This window comes from Lithobates pipiens, unplaced genomic scaffold, assembly GCF_037356315.1.
Source record: "Lithobates pipiens isolate NorthernLeopardFrog02 unplaced genomic scaffold, aLitPip1_a1.2 Scaffold_16, whole genome shotgun sequence".
Classification (NCBI taxonomy): Eukaryota; Metazoa; Chordata; class Amphibia; order Anura; family Ranidae; genus Lithobates; species Lithobates pipiens.
Genome location: NW_027507748.1, coordinates 172,015,644 through 172,042,667, shown reverse-complemented (window position 1 = coordinate 172,042,667; position 27,024 = coordinate 172,015,644). Strand labels below are relative to the sequence as shown.

The 27,024-nt window shown below is 39.0% G+C and overlaps 1 protein-coding gene across 1 annotated transcript in view; it reads right to left on the bottom strand.

The window, feature by feature from the left end:
* IL1RAPL1 (interleukin 1 receptor accessory protein like 1) overlaps positions 1–27,024 on the bottom strand; it is a 1,840,350-nt gene that overhangs the window by 1,688,362 nt on the left and 124,964 nt on the right. The window lies entirely within an intron of this gene.

The window sequence follows — 27,024 nt, the reverse complement described above, 5'->3', positions numbered from 1 at the left end:
ACTCTCCTTAAAGAGCAGACGTGCACAGAAGAAAGCCTTTCTTTAAATAATGGCAAACTACAAATGAAACATGCATTATCCCAAAATATCTAGCTCAGATATCTCACTATCTTACAACCTATTCAGAAAGGTGTTGATAACATGATCACTACCTCATTATGAGACTGTTAATAGCAAGGATACACAGCTTTGCAAACAGGCAAATAGACAGGAGAGAATGGCCACTGATGATTATAAATCATGAAAAATAATGATGATAAATTGATAAAATTGGCCTGTACAGTGATTTGGTCATACTACATGCAGCGATACGCTCAGAAAATTACCTCTAGTAAAAACTTCTACTGAAATCAACACCTTGGTAAGTATTTTTAATAACATTTTCTTAATCTGCATACTGCATGATATATACATAATTCTGAGACAAGAGCAGTGACAATAAGAACAAAAAGATATAACTGTAGCAAGCTTTATGGTATTACTTTTATTTTACTAAAATGAAATGTGCTGTGGGCCAAGCTGGACTTCTAGAGAGCTGGGCCACTCATGTGATGGCAGCACAAAATATTGTAGTTTGGTGCAGCACTAAACAACTTAAAGGGGTTCTGCACTCAAAATACAACATTTGCCCATTCTGTTGCCTATAGTTAATATATCTCATAATGCCACCTGTTTTTTTTTTTTGATTCACCTACCTTTTGTAATCTTCAGTACTTTATTTCAAACCCCTGCGGCGATGGGCGGTCTCTTGCGGCGATGGGCGGTCTCTTGCGGGGATCAGCGTAATTTCCTGTTGGAGATCACAGGAGACAGTGCGGCTAATGCACCCGACATCTCGCGAGATTTCGGGTGCTACAGCCGACATCTCGCGAGATTTCGGGTGCTACAGCCAACATCTCGCGTGATTTTGGTAATTACAGCCGAGATCTCGCGAGATCTCGGCTGTAATTACCAAAATCACGCGAGATGTTGGCTGTAGCACCCGAAATCTCGCGAGATGTCGGCTGTAGCACCCGAAATCTCGCGAGATGTCGGGTGCATTAGCCGCACTGTCTCCTGTGATCTCCAACAGGAAATTACGCTGATCCCCGCAAGAGACCGCCCATCGCCGCAAGAGACCGCCCATCGCCGCAGGGGTTTGAAATAAAGTACTGAAGATTACAAAAGGTAGGTGAATCAAAAAAAAAAAACAGGTGGCATTATGAGATATATTAACTATAGGCAACAGAATGGGCAAATGTTGTATTTTGAGTGCAGAACCCCTTTAAAAAGTAAATAAATAAATAAAAGAGCAGTACATTTATTACTCTATTTGCAGCTGGACTGAATTATAGTAAAAAATGCACAGCTCAAATGAGCTTTCATATTATTAATCAAGGATAAGTAAAAGCTTCTGCACTATGGCCATCTTTCCTGTGAAATGTCCCAGCATTGTTTGTATTTTAGTTGCCCACTTGGCAGTACCAATAAGTAGAGCAAAGAGAGCAATCATTTCAATGTCAGGTAGGGCTAGTATACCACTCCAGATGGTAATCTCACCACTAACCTCCCCTGGCTGAAGAAAGGGTGCTGGCTCCGCATTCGATGATCGTGAAGAAAATCTAGATAGCCGCACTCCAATACAATCACCTTTTTTGTTATAAAAGACAGTCCATGCAGCACAAGAAGTAAAAGGAACCTCTGTAGCTAATGCGTTCACACCCTCACTGGTGCTTAGTCATATGACAGTCTAAGGTATTTAGTAAGAAGCACTGTGAGTTTTTTGGAAGTTTCATTTTTTTATAATTATTTTTTGGGAAAATGAAGACACTAAAAAAGATCACATGAAAGGAAGCCATCCATTGTTTACAACTGTCATGTGATCTTCTGTGATTGGTCCAGTTGACACAGCCTGTGACAGATTGTGCCTCACAGCCACGCACAAGGCTCATTCCTTGAGGACATCATATGACGTCCATCCAGAATGTCAAAAGTCCCACTTGGCCATCAAATTACTATAGGCCAGACGAGAACTGGTTAACTAGGTAATGGGGCAGTGTTTCTCAACTCCATTCCTCAAGGCGCCTCAACAGTTCATGTTTTGAGGCTTTCCATTATTTTTCACAGGTGATTTGATCAGTTTCACTGCCTTAGTAATTACCACAGCCGTTTCATTGTAGGGAAATCCTGAAAACATGCCCTGTTGGGGAGCCTTTAGGACTGGAGTTGATAAACACTGTATTGGGGTAATAAATTTCCTTGTGTGGTTGGTTTGCCTTAACAAGTGATGATGATGAGCTCACATGTTGTGACTGCAGTTTGTGTTGTCATGGCCGATTAGTTCCACTATGTTCGTGTATTAAATATTCGCGCTTGACGTTATTATATAAAGGGATAGACACTTTCTTGTTCTATGCATGCCTCATCCTTTCCACTGTGTTGCATCACAAATTTTGTGAGCTTTCTGTTAATTTCTCTGTCTTGTTTGTGTCTTTGCAAGGTCTAATCATCACTGTTTAGATTTCACCTGTAGAACACTAGAATGAGGGACCCAGATATTATGGTATATATAGTTTCTTTATAGGAAAGGTTACTTCTCAGACTACAGACAGAGGTTATGCAATAACCTATTCAGTGCCATGCGGCAGGCCTCATGTTTGGATACAAAACAAACACTTCTGACACAGAAATGTAAAGATTTATTCTACTATAGGCTGCATCAGTTTGTGTTTTTTTACACCTGTCACTAATTACGTTCTAAGCCAGAGTTGGGGCAGCCACTGGCCCACTCCCAAAATGTATATTAATCATGCCCCAGGACAAGTACCAATGCTTAGAATCAGGTGATAGCTGCCTTCAGATCAAAATGAGATATACTGCTGTGTCAGCTAACAGCTATCATGACAAGTAAATGCTGTCAAATACAATACCTTGAAAAAGTATTTACACCCCCTACATTTTTCACATTTTGTGATGTTATAACCAAAAACATAAATGTAAATAATTGGGATTTTATGTGATAAATTAACATAAATTGGCACATAATTGTGAAGTGGAAAGAAAATGATAAATGGTTTTCAACATTTTTTACTAATAAATATGTGCAAAAATGTGCCATACATTTGTATTAAGCCCCCCGAGTCAATACTTTGTAGAACCACATTTCACTGCAATTACAGCTGCAAGTCTTTTTGGGTATGTCTCTACCAGCTTTGCACATCTAGATAGTGACATGTTTGCCCATTTTTCTTTGCAAATTAGCGCTAGCTTTGTCAGATTAGACGGAGAGTGTCCGTGAACAGCAATTTTAAAGTCTTGCCACAAGTTCTCAATTGGATTTAGGTCTGGATTTTGACTGTGCCATTGTAGCACATGAATATGCTTTGATAAACAAATCATTCCATTGTAGCTCTGGCTGTATGTTTAGGGTCCTTGTCCTGCTGGAAGGTGAAACTACTCCCCAGTCTCAAGTCTTTTGCAGACATTAACAGGTTTTCTTCTAAGATTGTCCTGTGTTTGGCTCCATCCATCTTCCCATCAACTCTGACCAGCTTCCCTGTCCCTGCTGAGGAAAAGCATCCCCACAATATGATGCTGCCCCCACCATGTTTCACAGTGGGGATGGTGTGTTCAGGTTGATGTGCAGTTTTAGTTTTCCACCACACATAGCATTTTGCTTTTAAGCCAAAAAGTTAAATTTTGCTTTCATCTGACCCGAGTACCTTCTTCCACATGTTTCCTGTGTCCCCTACGTGGCCTTCTGCAAACTGCAAACAGGACTTCTTAGGCCGCGTACACACGCGGGGACTGTTCGCTCAACTTTGTCCGTCAAACAGTTTCAGCGGACAGTCCGCTCAAAATTAGCATGGACGGACTTGCCCACACACGACGAACGAACAGTCCGCTGAAACCGTGCACGATGACGTGAACGGCACGTACGACGGGACTAGAAAACGACGTCCTATACACTGCAATGCAACCTTCGGCGTGTAAATTCTTTCTGAGCATGCGCGAGACTTAGTTTGACGAACAAGCCTACACACGGGCGGACTGTCCGCTCAAACCAAGTTTCAGCGGACAGTTTTTCGGAATTTCCGAAAAACTTTGTTCGTCAGACTGTCCGCTGAAACTGTCCGCTGAAAGCCCACACACGAGCGGACTGTCCGCCGAAACACTGTTCAGCGGACAAAGTTGAGCGAACAGTCCCCGCGTGTGTACGCGGCCTTATGTCTTTCTTGCAACAATGACTTTCCTCTTGCCACTCTTCCATAAAGGCAAGATTTGTGAAGTGCATAACTAATAGTTGTCCTATCTACAGATTCTCCCACCTGAGCTGTGGATCTCTGCAGCTCCTCCAGGCTTACCATGGGCCTCTTGGCTGCTTCTCTAATTAATGCTCTCCTTGCCCGGCTAATCAGTTTAGTTGGACGGCCATGTCTTGGTAGCTTTGCAGTTGTGCCATACTCTTTCAATTTTTGGATGATGGATTGAACAGTGCTCAGTGGGATGTTCAAAGCTTGAGATATATATATTATTTTTTTTTTTTAACCTAACCCTACTTTAAACTTTTCCATAACTTTATTCCTGACCTTTCTTTCCTTGGCTTTCATGATGCTGTTTGTTCACGCAGGTTCTCTAACAAACCTCTGAGGGCTTCATAGAAGAGCTGTGTTAATACTGAGATTAAATTACACACAGGTGGACTCTATTTACTAATTAGGTGGCTTCTGAAGGCAGACGGTTCCACTAGATTTTAATTAGGGGTATCACAGTAAAGGGGGCTCAATACAAATGCATGCTTCACTTTTCAGATATTTATTTGTAAAAAAAATTGAAAACCATTTATCATTTTCCTTCCACTTCATTTTACGTTCCACTTTGTGTTGGTCTATCACATATAATCCCAATAAAATACATTTACATTTTTGGTTGTTACATGACAAAATGTGGAAAATATCAAAGGGTATGAATACCTTTTCAAGGCCCCTTATATGGCCACTAATATAATTAATAATTATACTTTCAAGTACTGAACAAGATGTTTATATTAATTACTGGAAATTTCCACAATTTGCATGCTAAAGTACTTGGATTTTATCACTTGATTTTATTTAAATTGCACAGTTTTGCAGTATGTGAAATGTTTGATCAAATAAATTGGATTTCAATATTCATCATATGGTTAAAACATACAACATCTGATCTGTTGCTGCAACCCTTTAAATGCAAAATGAAATACATTATAATTTACTAAATTGCTAGCGTAATGTCTTCTGTAGACTGAACATGAAAATGATTTTAATATTCTATATATGAGACTTGCAAGTCATTTCAAGGTCAGGCCCATCTTCATTTTACTCCCGTTGAGTTTTCAGCAAAAGTGCAAATATTTAACCAAGAGCAGTTGCTTGCCCAAAGTTATCTGCACAGAGGAAAAAAAATAATATTACCAGCTCATTTTATAAAGACATCAGTGTCATTAAAATCTTAAGTTAGAAAGCGGTATGTTTTAGAAAATAAAGAAAACCAATCAGTGCTGTTCTTAGCTCAGATAGCTAGTGCTTCCACTGATATCTATGGATCGGGTGCAGAGAGTACATCAGAAGCTCTGGGTGCAATTTTGGATCAAAATACTACTTGATGCTATGCAAGCCAGGCAGTGCAATAAGAGTTATTTCTACTTCAGCAGTCTGTATACTATAACTATTTACTTTTTTGTCTCTCTTGGAAATTTTAGCTAAAGGTAAAGTTACACATGAAAATATTCATACCATGAGAAATTAATACAAGCTTACTTATAACATTACTCTAATCATTAATGCCTATTTCCCATAGCAGAACAGGAAAAAAAAAACTCTCTCTAATGGGTGGGCGGGGTCAAAATATGGTATAATGACTTGCTTCAATAAAACCTTCCCATCCTACTCCACTGGACATTCATATTAAAATATAACTTTTATTTTTCCTTTATTCAAATTTGCAAATATCCACAATTTTTTAGTAGGCATAATTTACCATTTCATTGCCACTACCATGTCACTCTTTTCTAATTCCTCTATAGTTAGTTCTTCACTTTCTATCTGAACATTGATACTTCTTCTTTATTATACAGTATATCATTTCTGAGTGTTTCTATCTGAACATTAATAATTCATCTTTATTATACAGTATATAGAGTGGACGTTACTTGAACCAGACTGAAAAATGTCCTTAAACAGTTGTTCTTACATGTTTCTCCAATCTACAAGGCTTCATCAGAGGGATTGTGCCAACTCTGGTTCAATAACAAAACCCAAACTCTTTTGGGCTAAGACTCCTTTGAGAATTTCCACCCACATCCCTGTTTCATTCTGAAGGTCCACTTTGGCTTTTTCATTTTTTACGTTTTGCCCACTCAAGTGAGAACATAGTTTAGGGTGCAAGGGATACTGCACTTCCCACACCAGAATATACTGCAAAGAAATATATACTTTTTTTTATTTACTTAGCTAGCCTGAACAAATATTTCATCAGGTGGAATCAGCAAGAAAAACATGCACGCAGGTTGAAGAATGGAAAAACGAACAGTCATATTAGATTACTGTTCAAATGTATGGATGTATGCGTGCATGTATTTTTCTTGTCCTTTTTGTTTGTTTCTTTCACGTTTAATTTAGACTCCGGCATTGCTATGTTTGTTCCTTCCTGTAAATAGTATATTTGGTGCACAGCAGCTGGCAATGTACTGTTGACCTGTTCATCTCTTGCCTGAAGTACTTCTGTGTAATTCTAGCTCTTGTCCAAATTTGAGTGATCCCACAGCACTGATTAGAAGACAAAAAAGAAGCAGCAAAACAAAACAATGTAGTGTAAAGTTTGATTTGCCTTATCCTATAATAGCTCACGAATTGGAATGTAAAGACAACACATTCTTAATTGATAAGAGTGCTTTCCAAACTTGCATTCTGTGAGGAGGAGAATTTAATACTAGTACTACCTGATAGATTATCATTTATTGGGACCTCCGCACACTGGTTAATGAGTTTAGTTCTTGGTGAGACTTGCTAGCTGCACAAGGTAAGTGTAAGAGAACTGCTAGGACACGTCGGGCACACGCATGTGCGCACACACACACTATGGCTAATAGAATGGTGCACAGGCAAACAAATATTTGCAAGTGTGCCAATGTGCATGCATGAAAGAATGCGTTCACTTGCAGGAGCATGTCCACCAGAAGGACTTCTTAAGGGGTGCTCTGACTCCTGCTCAGCGCTGATTGTTCTTCAGCTGTTTCCTTGTGCCTTGCTTGAATCCTGCTTGATATTCATTGCTGATCTGCCCTTGGATTATTTTTATGCTTTGGATCTTCGGTTCTTGATGTTGGCTTACTCCTGGCCTTGCTCCTGTCTCATGCCTTGGTACCCTGCTGCCCGCTCACTGCTATTTCCGGCTATCCTTTTGAATATGCTTTCTCCTGTTTGGCTTCATACTACCTCCAGATGCCTGTTCTGGCTGCCCTTTATCCCAACTCCAGGAAACAAAGTGTTCTCTTGTCTCAAGACTGTGGGGAACCCCAGCAAGGCACGTATTCTGAACCTGAAAGACTGGTGGAGTGCCCCTTTAACCTCAGCTGATCTACCCAACATCAACACAGTTCCTGACCTGTTGTTATGCCTGAATCACTGAGTCTACAACTCCTGCCACCAGCTCTGCAATCAACACCTACAGGCACTCGTGTTCCTCCTATCCCTTGGCACCATCTGTGGGGCCTGGGCTGGAGATACAAGAGAGGTTGACCTCATCATTTCAGTCTCCTACCAGGTAGGTGTGACAGTATGTGTACCTACATGCAGTCAGTTTGCAATGCAGTCTGTTGAAGTACATGTAGTCCCTTAGGACTTCAATCATAGTTGCACTCCTGTGTTTAGCTTTTCTGGGAAGAATAAACAACTTTTATGCTTCTCAGATCATATTTTGCTGTGTTTAGAAGTTCCTGGTTTAAAGCCACTTTTAGCCATGTTTACATACATTTACTTTAGTATAGCCACACTTATGCCCCATACACACAATCAGAAATTCTGCCAGCAAAAGTCGGATGTGAGCTTTTGGTTAGAAATTCCAACCATGTGTATGCTCCATCGGACTTTTGCTAACAGAATTCCAGCCAGAAAATGATTGAGAGCAGGTTTTCTATTTTTCGGTCGGAAAAAGTTCCTATCTGAAAATGCGTTTGTCTGTATGCAATACAGACGCACAAAAAATGTTTGGAAACTATTTGACGCATGCTCAGAAGCATTGAACTTAATTTTCTTGTCTTGTATGTCCCCGCATTCTTGATGGTCAAAAGTTCAGAGAATCTTTGTGTGACCGTGTGAGCGGAATCCCGTCGGAAAAACCATACAAGTTTTTTCTGACAGAATTTGTGATCGTGTATATGGGGCATTAAAGTTTCTAATCACCTTCTTGATGCATAGAATTAGATTTTTTTCCCTAAAATAGCTTTACTGAATGGCACTAAATGCAAGTAAACATCCAGTCTGACTGATAAGCAAATTAAAATATCAGTGCAGCACAACATAAGACTAGTATCCAAATGTCCATGAACACAATCCAATATAGTAAAAGACAACTTTCCTGAAATAGGTGCTTGATGTCAGATAGACAGTGTTGTAGGTGAGTCCAGTCCATCCACTACAGACAACTCAAGCCTCTTACCTCATGTGTCCGACCTAAAAAGGTCACTCAGCATTTTCCTTCTCCTGAAACACAGACCTCCAATGATCTGATGTCACAAAATGAATATTCCACAGGCCATAAATAAAAGAAATTAGAGGCTCTAGTACTCTTCGTATTGACAGTTTATTTAAAAATGGATTCAAATTCAGTTACATACAAAGCACTTAAGTCAAGTGCAAGCGAACTGGAATATCTAGAAAACAGCATTCAAACAACAAAGATGGCCACGGGTGACGTCATTCATGACTTCTTCCCCGCACGCCTTACGTCTGTTGGTGGTACTTGTTTAGAGGGATAAGAGCCATGTGGCCAACCCGCTCATAAATAATGAATGCCATAGCAAGAAGAAGCTAAACAATCAGTCTCCCCGGACACAGTGGTGCAGTCGCACTAGCCAGCCTGAGAATACAAACGGCGAAAGAACTGAAACAAATACTTTTAAAAGTAAATCATATCCCAAAACAAATTAATCATTTATTGTCATCATTGTCACTTTTTACAATTACGGGGTGTTTAACATAAAAATATGCACTGGGAGTCTGACTGATACCATTGAGAAATCATTACCTCCATGTATATATGTTTGGAAAATGTGCAAAAATGTGCATAAAAACACAGGTTTGATACTGTAGGTGTGAATGAGGCCTAAGTGGATGACTTTAGTTTGGTAAAGCACTAGGTATCACAAACAATTGCCATTGGTCTATTAATAACATACTGCATTCATCTTTCTCAGTGCTCATGATTTCCTCCGCCCTTTTTTAGCTACATCCTTTCTGGCTGCGCTGCTTTACAGTGTCATACAATTCTGTACAGTGTGCTCCGGGCTGTGTTGCCGTGTAAATGGGACACAGAATACAAATGTTTTTTGTGTGTTCTTGCCATGGCAGGTGTTTTACAGTGCAGTGTGTAAAATTGCTCTCTATGTGTACTTGTACCACTATGGTCTGCAAATCATCATTCTGGACTGGTTTCCTGATGGCGATGATAGAGGAAATTACCTGCACAATATGTGTGGATACAGCCACTTGAAGAGACAACAAGGAGCACATTTGACAGAATTACAGGAGCAGAATTAGAACAAAGTTGTTGTCAACCTATAACAGAGCATGTTCATTTTATGAAGAAGATATCCTGCACCCTGCTTCACTCTTTTAACCTCTATGAATTCACATGCACATGCAAGCACACAACAAAAGACATTGACCCTCATTTTTTTTTACATAGCCACAGCAGACAATATCCCTGGTCCCTGCCATACCAGTCATATATTAGTGCTATACTGCACAGGTTACAGTACAAAATAATTGGAAAAAAACAAAAAAATGTATTCAATTTCTTCTTTTTTTCTTCTTCTTCTAAAAACTCACCATCCCTCTAACTAAAAAGCTTGAACTGTTTACTTTCCAAACTGTCCTGGCATTTTTGGGCCTCGAGAAATTACATAGTAGGCCAGTACATAAGAATTGATCAATTTTCAAATATATGTACCATAGTTTTTCGACTGTACAACTTTCACACAGTCTAATATACACTGATTTGACTTATGTTTACCAAAGAAATGTAGTAGACTACATTTTGACCTCAATTTAAAGAGGAAGTAAACTCTGAACGATTTTCTTTTTTTTTCTTTCCCTGCAAAGTAAAGGCATAATGTTCTAGTACGCATGGCATGCTAGCATATTATGTGACACTTACCTGCAAATGAAGTCCGCATTGTCCCCGCTGCAGGCCACATTCATCTTTGCCTGTATTCCTTCCAGGGCCACAAACTCTGGCTGTGTGACAGTCTGGAGCCACGTGACGTCACTCCCACGCTTGCACGCAGGAGCACTGTCACGGCACTGACATCTGAAGAAATTACACAGATGGCTGTTTCTTCAGAGCGCATGCACCAATTACATCATTGGTGCAGTTTACAGTAAATATCTCCTAAACCTATTCTAGGCTTACCTATCGATAAAAAGTGTACATGGAGGTTTACAACCTCTTTAAAGTGGTTGTATACCCACAAAAAACTGCAAGACAAAGGCATAATGAGCTAGTATGCATAGCATAGTGGTCCCAGTACACAACTTAAGCCGGCGACATCACTCTCAGAGTTACTTTGGGGTATCTCCGGCTCTGATGCTGTGATTGGCTGGAGCTGCACGTGGGAGCTGCTAGTGATGGCACACTAGCTGAAGCAACAGCACGAACGTGTCATTGCCTCAGTGCGCATGTGCCTATGATGTTGGCACATACAGTGGTGTGAAAAAGTGTTTGCCCCCTTCCTCATTTCCTGTTCCTTTGCATGTTTGTCACACTTAAGTGTTTCGGAACATCAAACCAATTTAAACAATAGTCAAGGACAACACAAGTAAACACAAAATGCAATTTGTAAATGAAGGTGTTTATTATTAAAGGTGAAAAAAAATCCAAACCATCATGGCCCTGTGTGAAAAAGTGATTGCCCCCCTTGTTAAAACATACTATAACTGTGGTTGTCCACACCTGAGTTCAATTTCTATAGCCACACCCAGGCCTGATTATTGCCACACCTGTTCACAATCAAGGCATCACTTAAATAGGAGCTGCTTGACACAGTAAGGTCCACCAGAAGATCCTTAAAAGCTACACATCATGCCGAGACCCAAAGAAATTCAGGAACAATTGAGAAAGAAAGTAATTGAGATCTATCAGTCTGGAAAGGGTTATAAAGCCATTTCCAAAGCTTTGGGAATCCAGCGAACCACAGTGAGAGCCATTATCCACAAATGGCGAAGACATGGAACAGTGGTGAACCTTCCCAGGAGTGGCCGGCCGCCCAAAATTACCCCAAGAGCGCAGCGACGACTCATCCAAGAGGTCACAAAAGACCCCACAACAACGTCCAAGGAACTGCAGGCCTCACTTGCCTCAGTTAAGGTCAGCGTTCATGCCTCCACCATCAGGAAAAGACTGGGCAAAAATGGCCTGCATGGCAGAGTTCCAAGGAGAAAACCACTGCTGAGCAAAAAGAACATCAAAGCTCGTCTCAATTTCTCCACAACACATCTTGATGATCCCCAAGACTTTTGGGACAACATTCTGTGGACCGATGAGACAAAAGTGGAACTTTTTGGAAGGTGTGTGTCCAAGTATATCTGGCGTAGAAGGAACACTGCATTTCATAAAAAGAACATTATACCAACAGTAAAATATGGTGGTGGTAGTGTGATGGTCTGGGGCTGTTTTGCTGCTTCAGGACCTGGAAGACTTGAGAAGCCGTGATAAAAGGAACTATGAATTCTGCTGTCTACCAAGAGATCCTGAAGGAGAATGTCCGACCATCTGTTCGTGTACTCAAGCTGAAACGAACTTGGGTTCTGCAGCAGGACAATGATCCTAAACACACCAGCAAGTCCACCACCGAATGGCTGAAGAAAAACAAAATGAAGACTTTGGAGTGGCCTAGCCAAAGTCCTGACCTGAATCCTATTGAGATGTTGTGGTATGACCTTAAAAAGGCCGTTCATGCTCGAAAACCCTCTAATGTAACTGAATTAGGACAATTCTGCAAAGATGAGTGGGCCAAAATTCCTCCAGGACGCTGTAAAAGCCTCATTGCACGTTATCGCAAACGCTTGGTTGCAGTTGTTGCTGCTAAGGGTGGCCCAACCAGTTATTAGGTTTAGGGGGCAATCACTTTTTCACACAGGGCCATGATGGTTTGGATTTTTTTTCACCTTTAATAATAAACACCTTTATTTACAAATTGCATTTTGTGTTTACTTGTGTTGTCCTTGACTATTGTTTAAATTGGTTTGATGTTCCGAAACACTTAAGTGTGACAAACATGCAAAGGAACAGGAAATGAGGAAGGGGGCAAACACTTTTTCACACCACTGTACTGATATGGGGGATATCTCCTAAACCATACAGGTTTAGGAGATATCTGGGGTATCTACATGTATGCCTTATTATAGGCTTACCTGTAGCAAAAAGTGGATTGTAAGGGTTTACAACCACTTTAAGATGAAAGATTTTTTGTAGGGTTGCACCTATACTGATATCAATGCTGATACCGAGTATTTGCATGGCTACTTGTATTCACATGTTGGAATTACATGTAGATTCCCGCACCGTTCCTGTGTGAACCCAGGCTTGTCATAGTGACTTCAGCCTGGGTTCACTCAGGAGCGGTGCAGGAAACGGCATGCGATTCAAATAGAAATCGCACTGCATTCCTGTTCAAATTGTATGCGATTTGTTGCAGTGCAGTTTAAGCCCATTCATTTTGTATGAGCTCAAATGGGACTGCAAAGGTATCGGTACTTGGTATCAGTGAGTACCTGACCAAAAGTATCAGTATGTGTACTCACCGGTACAAAAAGGGTATCGGTACATCCCTAACTTTTTGTTTGCAAAACTTTATAACAGAAACTAAGAAAAAAGTGTTATTTTTTCAAAATGTTAATTTCAGTTTAATTTCTATAACAAAACATAAAAAAAAAACTGGTGTTTAAATATTGCCAAAAGAAAGTTATATTCGTAATATCAATTTAATTTGGGAACAGTGTCCCATGACCAAGCAATTGCCAGTTAAAGAAACACAGTGCTGAATGGCAAAACAATGCCCTGGTCTTGAAAGGTGTAAAACCTTCCAGAGGTCAAGTGGTTGAGCTTTAGATAAATTAAAGCAGAGTTAGAATCTCTGCCCGGTTATTTATAACCTTGTTGATTTTGTTCCTTGAAGGGGTGTGAAGGGGCAATATGTGTGGGATAGATGGGGATGAATAGCAATAAGAGCATTTTTAAGTAGGTCTTCTCAGTAGATATCTGGTTTGTTTTCTATGTTGATAAAAGGCGTGACCTTTGATCTGCATATGTCATCAGTTAAAGAAATCTCAATATTTTTTAAATGTATTTATATTTAGCCTCTCATTAAGCTTTAGTTAACCCCAATTAGCCCTAAATAACTTATCCCTGCTATTCTATTTTAGCTATTATGTATTATTTTTCTGATGATTTTTTTATTATTATTTTTTGCAGTCATTCTTTTTGTTAGTTATGATTTCCATTTTCATACAAGAAGAAAATGTGCCAAATGAAAAAAATAAAAATAAATTAAATTGCAAATAACTGTGCCATGCTCTGTACCATGGGACAAGTTATAAAATCAAATGCATGCTTTTTATTCACAGTAAAACGATTCCTTTTTATAACTAAAACTGGTCAAAATAGAAAAAAAATGCATCTGTGTCTATATATTTCATAAAAATAACATCAACGATTTTTATTAAGTCTAGTTTAGAATCTACTTTCCCCCCATATCGCCCCCTCCCCATTAAATAATGTACATATTACTTTGTTATTTGAAGCGATGACATCACTATCACCAAATAAACAGGTGTATATGTGTGTATACACACATGTATATAGTGGAAATTTAAAAAATGACTCATGTTTATAAGGGGTAAACAGGCATGAGAGCTGAAATAGGAAATAGTTAAAATACAGTGTTTTAGCAAAACAAAAGCTTGACATAGGAATACACTATCCTAACTTGACATTTTTTTAAAAGAAAAAGTGCATTTTGTCACATAATAATCAATCACCATATCAACATGAACCCAAATGAATTGTGGCAGTAAACAAATAGCCATTGATGAATCATTTTTTGCTTCATCAGATATATTGGATGGTTCTCTGATTAACATTTTTCACAGTTTAAGTCAATTGAAGTAGATTAAAGGATTAGCAAACATGTTTATACAGTGGATTTACAGCAAAATGTATTTTTTTTTGTACGGTGTATAGAGAAAACATTTCTCTCTCTTCATTTTCCATAAATAACATAACAATAAACAATTTAGAGAATCAAAAAGTTAGAAGCGTTGTCATTTTTTAAAATCAACTAAAATGTTTCTTTAAATGAACTCTGGTTTATGTATTGACCTTATCCATTGAAAGACTTGCATTATGGAAACATTTTGTTAACCACTATAGTTAGCATTTTAACAATTTAATGTGTTTACTAAGGATGAGCCGAACACCCCCCCAGTTTGGTTCGCACCAGAACATGTGAACAGGCAAAAAATTTCGAAGAACATGCGAACACCGTTAAATTCTATGGGACACGAACATGAAAAATCAAAAGTGCTCATTTTAAAGCCTTATATACAAGTTATTTTCATAAAAAGTGTTTGGGGACCGGGATCCTGCCTCAGAGGTCATGTATCAATGCAAAACGAGTTTTAAAAATGTCTGTTTTTTCGGGAGCAGTGATTTTAATAATGCTTAAACTGAAACAATAAAAATTCCTTTAAATATCATGCCCCTAGAGGTGTCTATAGTATGCCTTTAAAGTGGCACATTTTTCCTGTGTTTAGAACAGTAGCACAGCAAAATGACATTTCAAAAGTCAAATGAATTGTCAGGTCTCGGCAATATAGATAAAACTCATTGAAAAAATATTAATATTAAGTGGAACCCCAAACCAAAATTTTAAAAAAATGGCATGGGGTCCCCCCAAAATCCATATTTTAAGGGGAACCCTGCAACACAATTTAAAAAAAAGGTTTAGGGGTCCCCCCAAAATACATACTAGATTCTTATGCGAGCATGCAACCTGGCAGGCTGCAGGAAAAGAGGGCCCCCCTCCTGAACTGCACCAGACCACATGCTCTCAACATGGGGAGGGTGCTTTGAAGTAGTCTAGCAAAGCACCTTGTCCCATGTTGATGGGGACAAGGGCCTCATCCCCACAACCCTTGCCCAGTGGTTGTGGGGGTATGTGGGTGGGGGGCTTATCAGAATCTGGAAGCCCCCTTTAACAAGGAGATCCCCAGATCCCAGCCTCCCCCATGCCATTTTTCAAACATCTTTGTATTGCGGCTATGGCTTACAGTCAAGAAAATCGAGGGTGAGTCATTCTATAGGAACATGTGTTGTGACCATTATGACCACTGGACAAGGCCTTGAACTCTATAACCCCAGTTCTTAATTTGTACTGTGAGAATAGCTTTTATTTTCTAAAAAAAAAAATACATTTGTAAATGAATGTAAGCTTTCTGAAAAATCACAAACAGATATGATTTTGTTTTATTCCCATCGACATTCACTTTACATTTACTCCATACTATGCTTTAAAATGCCTTCCTAGAGAGACAAATCAATATAATATCAATCTTAAATGGCAGCTTTCTAAAAGTGAAATTGTTTTCACTGTATGAAAAAGGCTAAAGGCAAGCATGCCATATTGGCAGCTTCATTAATCAACATTTTAATACCCTCAATCCTCTGAACTATTAATGACATTTTCTCTTTTATATACTCCTATTTTTTCTATATATGTTGGTAATTAAGTGTTTATTGATGTTTTGGCATATTTTATGCACAAATATAAACCAGAAGTAAACTTATACATGTACTATTTTCACTTTTTGAACACATATTGCAATTTCCCTTTAGCCCCTGTTCACATCGGCGCAATTTGACATGTGATTTGACAGGTCAAATCGCATGTCAGATCAAATCCTATTGCTGGCAAAAGGAGCGTCCCAATTGGTGCAATGTCGAATAGTTCCTGCATTACTTTTGGTGACTTTGGGGGCAATTTCAATAGACATCTGTGCATGAACCCTCACAGATGTCTTTCAAATCGCACCCGAAGTTGGACTGAAAGTTCAAATGAACATTACAAGGATGTTTAATTTTTTTTTTAAAACAGTGTAAAAATAAAAAATAAAAGGTAAAATAAATAAAAATAAAAAAAACATTTTTAAACGTGCCCCATCAGAGCCCGTTCACACTGAGGCAGCACGACTTGCAGCGCGACTGCCTCAGGCGACCGGGATCCGACTTTAGCGGCGACTTGTGAAATGACTTCTGTATAGAAGTCAATGCAAGTCGCCCCAAAAGTCGTACAGGAACCTTTTTCTAAGTCGGAGCGACTTGAGTCGCTCCGATTAGAACGGTTCCATTGCATAGAGCGGGACGCGACTTGTCAGGCGGCTAAGTCGCCTGACGGGTCGCCCCTGTGTGAACCGACCCTTACGATGAACTCACGTGCAGAAGCAAACGCATATGTGAGTAGTGCCCGCATATTAAAACAGTGTTCAAACGCCACATGTGAGGTATCACCATGATCGCCTAGGGTATAATAATTTTGTTGCCATTCTACGAGCGGGTGCAATTTTAAAGCGTGCCATGATATCTTTCACAATATATATTACTTTTTTTTTGTTATATTTGATCACCTCTGGGATTTGTATTTCTTGCTATATAAACAAAAAAGACTGAATATTTCGGAAAAAAATATTTAATTTTTGGCTTTCTGTTGTAAAACATATCTTCTAATTTCTTCTTACATTTAGGCCAAAATGTATTCCGCTACATATCTTTGGTAAACAAAATATCAATAAGTGTATGTTAATTGGTTTGAGTTAATAAAGTGTCTACAAACTATATATATATGTAGGTTTGAAAACTGATCAATCCTGATGTAATAACAGTCTGTCTGAGGTATTTAATAAGAGGCAATGGGCATGGTAAATTTGTCATGGTGAAGTTGTCATTTCATTTTTTGTTCCAATTTTTGGAAATACTGGAAAAAATAATTTTACATACTGTCACCAGTGCTGTACAGCATCAACATATGGCTGGTGTGGTGGTGTTCAGGGATACTGACTAGTGACAACATGTTAAAAAAAAAGTTTTATTCCAATGCTTTAACATTTTTTACCATTTTTTTACATATTTTCTTTAGAGTAGTTCAGTGTTACCATACTGATGCTGTCCTATGCAGGGATTTTTCTTCCTTTACACTTTGATTCCTTTTACTGTGTTAATCACTATAGCAGCATTGTGTTGAACTGTGATGAACGGGTTATATTCATAACAGGTGTGATTACTATTGTGTGCAGTGATTGGCATACAGATATCACATGGTATGGGGGGCTGTGATTTGCCCAGGTACCATGCGATAGCTGTGGGCCAATCACAATATTACTATAGGAATCACAATGAAATTGATTCATAACAGCTTGGTTGATATTGTGATCATGTGATTGCATAGCTGAAATCAGCTGTATCCAGTGGACACAGAGGTTGCGAGAGTGGTTTCCTGCACTCATCAGGGGGCATTCTTTATGAACCTTGGCTGGATCATATACATTTATGTGATCCAGTCTACCCGTGCTGCCCTGCTATGTATTGTGGCTAGGCAGCAACCAGTTAATGCAGGTAATCCATTAAGATAAAAAATAACTTTTGACTTTACAACAATTTTAATACTTTTGTTTTTATGGAGGTTTTATGTTATAATAAACAAAATATTGCCCTGCAGGGCAAAGGCTAATAAGTCAAACATAAAGGGAATAAAATCACAAACTAAGGACGTTCCAGGTTTGCATAGGTAAACCTTTTTATTGAATTTAAAAGTAAAGAAAATACAGTTAAAAGTTTCTGAAAAATACTATTTTTTATCTTTGTTAAAAAAAGGGAAACACATAGACAAACAACATTACAGCTACATGATTTTTTTCAAGGATAGTACCCTCCACAGTTTAATAATCCAATTTCCAGGTAACATCTCCAAAGACTCTCTAGAGAAATGCAACTGAGACACAAAAATTACCAAATGGGAGCTCTTAGCAGAGTCTGTTAAAGGCTGTCTTGCATTTGCTATATGAAAAATGAATGAAGCCAAATGCCTCTGTACATATATGCAGTTAGTACAGCATTTATTGTATTAAAGGGAATGAAGACGGCAGCATCTGTTTTGATACAGCAGTCCCTAAACATTTTCCTCCAGAGCATTTTATACTAGGCTGAGAGTCAAATGGTTCTAAATGAGTGATTCATGTTATCCGGTGTACTTGGCCTTGCAGATGAGCAATCACCTCAATATTTGCTTTATCATTAATTTGCCTGTATAGGTATCAAGAGATCCAGTCCATGAAGAATAGTGTTTCTGTAAATCTGCCATAAAATCCATTCTGCTCAAGTGAATTGGTAACTAGCAAAGTTTGGGTTGGTTGGATGTTTATGGGGATCATTGATAACAGTAAGTGGAAATTCTCTAATTTTTTTTATGTCTGTCAATGCGTCATAAAACACTAAAGTAACAGTGAAGGAAATCTGCCTAATTATTTTACAAATTAACTATACAAAAATTATAAGCATCAATATATAAAGAATATATTCAGAAACTAGGAACTTATGATTCCTAAACCATCTAGCTTTTTTTTCTGACTAAACACACATGAAATAACAACACTGACAGCCATTCCTTTTTGTACATATGTTGTTATACGGTCCATTAGGTTGTGCAGCATTTTGTTACAGAATATTCCCAGAAATTCCCGAGATGTTTGAAAGCTCAGAGACCTTGATTTTATATGATTCACTGGTACTTTTAACACAACTTTCATTTTATCTGAAAATATTTTCATTCTTTAATGTTGATTTATTGCGTATCTCTACATTCCATGCATTGGATATTTATTGTCCATCATGAAAAATTCTTAGTCTCAGGTGGCAGCATTCAAAATAGACAGTCTTTCATTCTGGGAGAAACAAAGGTTTTTATTTTTCAGGTAATGCTAAATTTAGACATTTTATATAAGAACACCAAAGGGATTATAATTAGTTTATTAATATTTCCTGAATATGATTTTAGAGGCAGCAAATGTTTCTGATGCTAGGTTTACATAGAAATGTCCTGATATGGAAATAAAAGATACAAATAAAAGATAAAAATGAAATGCTTATATAAGATGCTATGCTTTTATGTTGCCCTTAAAGACACATGAATGCAAGCATTTGTTAAAAAAAAAAAAAAAATATGGAATATGTACTCCCCATGGACTCAAAGCTGGTAAAATCCTGTCAGCATGTACAGATTTGACTAAGGGAGCACAAGGCATTGTGGGACTAGAGTTGCCACATTATCCCTTTAATCCAGGACACATACAGGTTCTGTGGCTGATTAAGGTCACAATTAAACTCATGTGGTGCCTTAGCCTCAGAACCTGTGTAATTCATATGTGTCCTGGATGTGTCCTGGATTAAAAGGATGATGTGGCAACCCTATGTGGGACACCCCCAAATCATCCACAAGGAGCATGTTGGACAAGCATGGCACTGGACATCTAAAGTCTAAAAGGAAAGTGTTGTGGAATTTAAATAAATTCCCACACCCCAGCAAGGAGCAGTCTTAAACAGTATAGGAAAAGTGTGAGTAATGCCATGTACACATGGTCGGACTTTCCAACGGAAAATGTGCGATCGGATCTTATTGTCGGAAAATGTGATTGTGTGTGGGCTCTATCGGACTTTTTCCGTCGGAATTTCCAACACATAAAGTTTGAGAGCAGTATCTAACATTTTCCAACAACAAAATCCGATTGTTTAAATTCCGATTGTGTGTAGACAATTCCGATGGACAAAGTGCCACGCATGCTCAGAATAAATTACGAGACAAAAGCTATTCGCTACTGGCCCATCGTACGTGTTCTATGTTACCACGCTAGAACAATTTGCTCATCTGGATAAATGTTATAAACTATTATTTTGAGATGATAATGATGTACTTTGCAATAGTCAGAGCACATACTGTATAGATGAAACCCTCATATAGTTGTCACCAATAAATACAAAGCCTGCATATTTTTACTCCTAAAGCAAAATGCCTAAAACTATACCTAATTAATTCTCTGTGTTTCCAAGGTTACCTGAGCCATTTTTACCCCTGTCTTTTCTGTCATATAACTCTGCTATTTATATTAATATTCCTCTTATGATGGCTATCCAAAAATGCATATTTTCACATTATTTATTAGCAGAAATCCAGTTTACACCTCTTATGCGTAATAATGTGTGTTACTATGGTTACATGACTTGTGTTTCATTACTAATTAGTAGAACAATACTTCCAAAGGCCTACTAATACAATAAGAAGTAAATATAGAGAAATAAAATAGGAATAGGAATTCGAATTTGCATTGAATATGTGATTATTGTTAGAAATAGGCTTTAAGAGGAATGCAACTGAAATTCAATGCAAATGCATTTGCAATAGTATACTTTACACCATACCCAATTAAGTCACTATCTGCAGCAGTAATAATAGCAATATGTGATTGATTGAGTAATATTTTAGGAGAACCACTAGTGAGTCATGGTATATAGATATAAACCTGTCTTTCAAATCCCATATAAACTCTAAATAGTATATACCAGTGTTTTCAGGAATGAAAATATGTTTCCCTATTACCACAACCAGTATGTGGTAAAAGGAAATCTTGGACTGAAAACCATGACATCCCCATGATCACATACAAATATAAGTTTGTAGATGAACAAAAGTTTTTCCCCAGTTTCTGTTAATACCACCAAAAGAGTTTGTTAGTGGGTGTCAAGCACAAGAAAGAGGGGGAATGTTAGTCTAATTTAACTACTTGACCTCTGAAAGACTACCACCTTCATGACCAGGACATTTTTTTTCTATTTGGCACTGCGCTACTTTAACTGACAATTGCCCAATCATGAAACATTGTAAACAAACAAAATTTATATAATTTTTTTTCACACAAATAGAGCTTTCTTTTGGGTGTATTTGAACACCACTTTTTTGTGATATAAACAAAAGATACCAAAAAATATATATTTTTATTATTTGCTATAAAACATATCCAATAAAAAAAAATCTAATTTTGTCATACATTTTGGCCAAAATTGATCATAGACTTATAACAGGACTGTGAAAGTGTGGCAGACCATCTAACACTAGCTGACACTGGAGGGAACTGACTAACTGCCAATGACATCACCAGTGACATGAATACAGTGATCAGTGCTAATAATATGTCAGTGTACTAATGACACTGAGTAGGAAGTAGTTAAATGTGTGCCTAACTATGTGTAATGTGTGTGATATATGCTGCTTTTACTAAGGATCTTGTTTTTTTTTTCCTTGTCAAATTTGTTTATTGAATTTTAAGAATCCGTATACATAAGTACATATGATGGCAGCAAAAGAAAAGATTGCATATATGGTAATAATATTGAGTTGTAGTTCCAACATAAACTAAAAGTAGTTTACTTAAAACAATTTTAGCATATGGAACTATGTACAATTGGTATAATGATAACCAAGGAAATAAAAGATCTGCTATCAGAACTATATAAAGAGTAAATTGAAATAGGAGAGAGAGAATAGTGGGGAAAAAGTAGAAGAGAGAAAGAAGATACAAGAAAAAAAAATATAAAAGTAAAGGTAATCTTAGGTAGGAAAAAAAATAGATAGGGAAGAAATAAATGAGAGGTAGTAGGGGTCCCCGGGGTAGTACATGGTAATAAACACATACCATGAATACAGAGAATGGAAGTATAAATCAAGATTACCAAGGTCTTAGTAGAGAAACATCAAAATTGGAAGGCAAAAAGTGAGTCACCCAGGGATTCTATATATTCTCAAAGTTGGATATTTTATCTTGGGTTACAGCCTCTCTTTTGGCATGGATCATTGCTTGATTGACTCTATCTTTAGTTTCAGTCATTATTAAGGAAGGGATTTCTAAGCTTTGGTAATTGTTTGTTTCACGGCTGTAGTGATCTGTGATAGGAGTTTGAATTGGCGATTGGAGAGAGTGGCAGGTTTTAAGTTTAAAAGTGCTAGGATCTTGTTTTTGTTTCCCTGCTTAGTCTGTGAGCAGAGCTCTGTACTATTTACAATCACAGACCTCTGTTCTCTGAATCAATGAGCCATGCAATGGGTACAGATGGGCAACCATTGCCCTTAACCTGCAGCTGAGCTGGCTGGCACATGATGGCGCCCCCTTCCCGGGCACACCGATCATGTACTAGGTACTCCAGTACATGGAGGCTGCTTCGCCGCCATACTAGTACGTTAGTCAGTTGGCAATCGGTTAAAGTATAGGCCAAACTTTTTAGTTTTGGCTAGAGTAGAGAAGATTTAAAACCCCTGTTCTTTTTTGCCATCTCTATTCTATTGGGGAGATTTTCCTTCATGTTCATAGAACCAATGTGTAGTTAAAGATAGTATCTCCAAACTAAAGGAAAAACTTTTTTACACAGTTTCTTAGAAAGTTGTCACCATAACAAGTTTCTCCTTTGGAAGACTTTCTATCTAGCCTTGTTCTGGTGACACTTTTCTTTCAGCTGTGAGGATTATGGTCATTTGAACAAATATTGAAGGGCTCTAGCTTTTTATGAATCTAGCTGTCAGGAAAACTGATCTCATACCTATGCTCAAAAAAATGGGCATGCATGCATAACGGTCCATAGAACTGTGCACAGAATAAGGGCCTTGGGTGCATCTACACGTATACATGTGCGCACACATGTGAGCTTGAGCCTTGGCATGCTCATGAACATAAGCATGCACGTTTGGCATCCAGTGGCATATTTAAAGAAATTGCAGGATTCAGGATCATTGCTGAGTGGTTGTCAGCTCCTTTGCCTGTGACCTGATCCCATGCTTACTGTATGTCTGTATCCTGACCCAGCTTAAAGACTATGCTTGTTCCTGAACTCCTATTCCTGCCTCCAGCTTGTAATCTGACATTGCCTCCTGCCTGCTGTTCCAGTACCTGCTCTGCTCACCTGTAACTGACCTTGTCCTGGCTCTGACTTCTGGTTCCTGATTCTTTACCTCTGCTGCCCAGTTGTTGCCAACTTCTGCCCACCTGACTATGCATCTGTCAGCTTGCCTTCTGTAATTGCATCAGCTCCACATCTGCCACAACATCTACCAATACAGAACTCCTGCAGGCATGTGTGCCACTTTGTGCTCATTATATCTTCAACCCCAGGGGAATAGGACAAGAAGTGTAAGGGAAGCGTCAACTTGGCCTTGACCAAGTACAAGCTGTAATGGTTACTATTTACAACAATGAAAACCAATATGAGATCAAAATAACAACCACATGGCTGAACTCATGGACCAGTATTAGACATGTGCAGAGTAAAATATTTCGTTTCGGAATTTCGTTTTCGTCTGAAAACTTAATTTATTTAGTTACTCCCGAAATTCGTTTTTATTTATTTCGTTTTTCGTTCAAAAATTGCATTCGTCCGAAAATCCACATGAATCACGGTCGAATCTGTCTTTGAAGGCTTATGGTGTCTGTCGAATGTATAAAGAAGATTCGACAGAGCTAGTATATAGCATACTTTAGAACCCTATTAAAGTCTATGGGACTCCAACGTTCAAAATCTAAAGTGCTCATTTTAAAGGCTAATTTGCAAGTTACTGTCCTAAAAAGTGTTTGGGGACCTGGGTCCTGCCCCAGGGGACATGGATCAATGCAAAAAAAAGTTTTAAAAACGGCCGTTTTTTCGGGAGCAGTGATTTTAATAATGATTAAAGTGAAACAATAAAAGTGTAATATTCCTTTAAATTTCGTAGGGGAGGGGTTGTCTATAGTATGCCTGTGAAGGGGTGCATGTTTCCCGTGCTTAGAACTGTCCCTGCACAAAGTGTCATTTATGCAGGAAAAAAAGTCCTTTAAAATCACTCGCAGCTATTATTAATTGTCGGCTCCGTAATACAGAGAACACTCATTGAAAGTCATTGATAAAAAAAAAAAAATAAATAAATAAAAAAAAAAAGTGTGGGGGCCCCCCAAATTCAATTACCAGGCCCTTCAGGTCTGGTATGGATATTAAGGGGAACCCTGCCTCAAATTTAAGAAAAAATTTGACGTGGGGTTCCCCCTAAATATCCATAACCAGACCCTTCAGGTCTGGTATGGATATTAAGGGGAACCCGGCTTCAAATTTTTAAAAAAATTGACGTGGGGTTCCCCCTAAAAATCCATACCAGACCCTTTATCCGAGCACGCAACCTGGCAGGCCGCAGGAAAAGAGGGGGGGACGAGAGAGCGGCCCCCCTCCCTCCTGAACCGTACCAGGCCACATGCCCTCAACATTGGGAGGATGCTTTGGGGGTCTGTGACCCCTCAAAGCACCTTGTCCCCATGTTGATGAAGACAAGGGCCTCATCCCCACAACCCTGGCCGGTGGTTGTGGAGGTCTGCGGGCGGGGGGCTTATCAGAATCTGGAAGCCGCTTTTAACAAGGGGACCCCCAGATCCTGCCCCCCCCCCTGTTTGAAATGGTAAGGGGGTACAAAAGTACCCCTACCATTTCACAAAGAAAGTGTAAAAAATGGTTAAATAAAACAAACACACTTTTGAAAAATTCCTTTATTAAAAATAAAAAAATAAAAAAAAGATTCCAGCGGCGGTAATCCACTCTTGCTATCCAGCGACGGACGGTCATCTCTCCAGCGATGTCTCATCTCATCCAACGCAGCGATCCATCCTTCTGTCTCCGTGAAGGAGACACTGCAAGGATTCCGGCGGATGACGTTTCTTATATACGGAGGGCGGGGCCACCCGTCACCTGACCCCGCCCCCCTCTGATGCAAGGGGAAACCCGGGGTTCCCCGTGACGTATGGGTGACCCCGCCCCCCTCTGATGTAACGGAAACCTGCCTGTGTTACATCAGAGGGGTGCGGGTCACCCCTACGTCACAGGGAACCCCGGGTTTCCCCTTGCGTCAGAGGGGGGCGGGGTCAGGTGACGGGTGGCCCCGCCCTCCGTATATTAGAAACGTCAGCCGCCGGAATCCTTGCAGTGTCTCCTCCACGGAGACAGAAGAAGGACGGAGGATTCGCTGCGCTGGATGAGATGAGACATCGCTGGAGAGATGACCGTCCGTCGCTGGATAGCAAGAGTGGATTACCGCCGCTGGAATCTTTTTTTTATTTTTTTATTTTTAATAAAGGAATTTTTCAAAAGTGTGTTTGTTTTATTTAACCATTTTTTACACTTTCTTTGTGAAATGGTAGGGGTACTTTTGTACCCCCTTACCATTTCAAACAGGGGGGGGCGGGATCTGGGGGTCCCCTTGTTAAAGGGGGCTTCCAGATTCTGATAAGCCCCCCGCCCGCAGACCTCCACAACCACCGGCCAGGGTTGTGGGGATGAGGCCCTTGTCTTCATCAACATGGGGACAAGGTGCTTTGAGGGGTCACAGACCCCCAAAGCATCCTCCCAATGTTGAGGGCATGTAGCCTGGTACGGTTCAGGAGGGAGGGGGGGCCGCTCTCTCGTCCCCCCTCTTTTCCTGCGGCCTGCCAGGTTGCGTGCTCGGATAAAGGGTCTGGTATGGATTTTTAGGGGGAACCCCACGTCAATTTTTTTATATTTGACGCGGGGTTCCCCTTAATATCCATACCAGACCTGAAGGGTCTGGTTATGGATATTTAGGGGGAACCCCACGTCAAATTTTTTCTTAAATTTGAGGCAGGGTTCCCCTTAATATCCATACCAGACCTGAAGGGCCTAGTTATTGAATTTGGGGGACCCCCACGCTTTTTTTTTAATTTATTTATTTATTTTTTTATCAATGACTTTCAATGAGTGTTCTCTGTATTACGGAGCCGACAATTCATAATAGCTGCGAGTGATTTTAAAGGACTTTTTTTCCTGCATAAATGACACTTTGTGCAGGGACAATTCTAAGCACGGGAAACATGCGCCCCTTCACAGGCATACTATAGACAACCCCCCCCCTACGAAATTTAAAGGAATATTACACTTTTATTGTTTCACTTTAATCATTATTAAAATCACTGCTCCCGAAAAAACGGCCGTTTTTAAAACTTTTTTTTGCATTGATCCATGTCCCCTGGGACAGGACCCGGGTCCCCAAACACTTTTTAGGACAGTATCTTGCAGAATCTTTTCTCTCTGTCAAATCTTTTTTCTCTGTCGAATATTTTCTCTATATAATCTTGGACTAATAGAGGTAAGGTTAGGCACATTCGAACACAGGTTCTATAGACACAGATTGTTGTCAGAGTCATGTCGAATCTCCTATTCTATATCGAACTGTTGTAACAATGAAAACAAAAATAAAGCATTTATTTATGTCGGATCTTTCGTTTTTCGGATTTTGTGCTTTCGTTATCGTTTGTCAAAACGAAAACGAAAATAGCTGAAATTCGGACGAAAATGCATTCGGACGAAAACGAATGCACATGTCTAACCAGTATTGCAAATTACATATGCATTATTATTATTATACCAATTATATCCTAGTGAATCATGCTATGTTCTTCTCCCAGTGTCATTTCTGAATGACATATAGTAACAACATTGCTTATAAACTATTAACATTCAATCTGTCTTTTTCTGTAAACTCAACAGATTTTTTTTCTTTCATATCTGGAATATAAAGTGTATTTATTAGGGCCTATGTACTATGATGGTAGTATATTTCTGTCATACTGCATGTAGAAGAATATATATTCAAATATAAAAACATTTCTA